Source organism: Physeter macrocephalus, chromosome 8 (genome assembly GCF_002837175.3).
Source record: "Physeter macrocephalus isolate SW-GA chromosome 8, ASM283717v5, whole genome shotgun sequence".
NCBI classification, from domain to species: Eukaryota; Metazoa; Chordata; class Mammalia; order Artiodactyla; family Physeteridae; genus Physeter; species Physeter macrocephalus.
Window position 1 is genome coordinate 43,779,938 of NC_041221.1, and position 848 is coordinate 43,780,785.

Below are 848 nucleotides of genomic sequence, written 5' to 3' on the forward strand. Positions count from 1 at the left end.
AACAATACACTACTAAATAACCAAGAGATCACTGAAGAAATCAAAGAGGAAATCAAAAAATACCTGGAAGCAAATGACAGTAAAAACATGACGACCCAAAATCTATGGGATGCGGCAAAAGCAGTTCTAAGAGAGAAGTCTATAGCAATAAAATCCTACCTTAAGAAAGAAGAAACATCTCAAAAAAACAACCTTAACTTACACCTAAAGCAATTAGAGAAAGAAGAACAAAAAAACATCAAAGTTAGCAGAAGGAAAGAAATCAGAAAGAAAACTCAAATCAGTAGAATTAGAAATGAAAAAGGAGAACAACTGACACTGCAGAAATAGAAAGGATCATGACAGATTACTACAAGCAAATCTATGCCAATAAAATGGACAACCTGGAAGTAATGGACAAATTCTTAGAAATACACAACCTTCCGAGATTGAACCAGGAAGAAATAGAAAATATGAACAGACCACTTACAAGCACTGAAATTGAAACTGTGATTTAAAATCTTCCAACAAACAAAAGCCCAGGACCAGATGGCTTCACAGGCAAATTCTATGAAACATTTAGGGAAGAGCTAACACCTACCCTTATCAAACTCATCCAAAATATAGCAGGGGGAAGAACACTCCCAAACTCATTCTACGAGGCCACCATCACGCTGATACCAAAACCAGACAAAGATGTCACAAAGAAAGAAAACTACAGGCCAATAACACTGCTGAAAATAAGATTCAAAAATCCTCAACAAAATACTAGCAAACAGAATCCAACAGCACATTTAAAGTATCATACACCATGATTAAGTGGGGTTTATCCCAGGAATGCAAGGATTCTTCAATATATGCAAATCAAT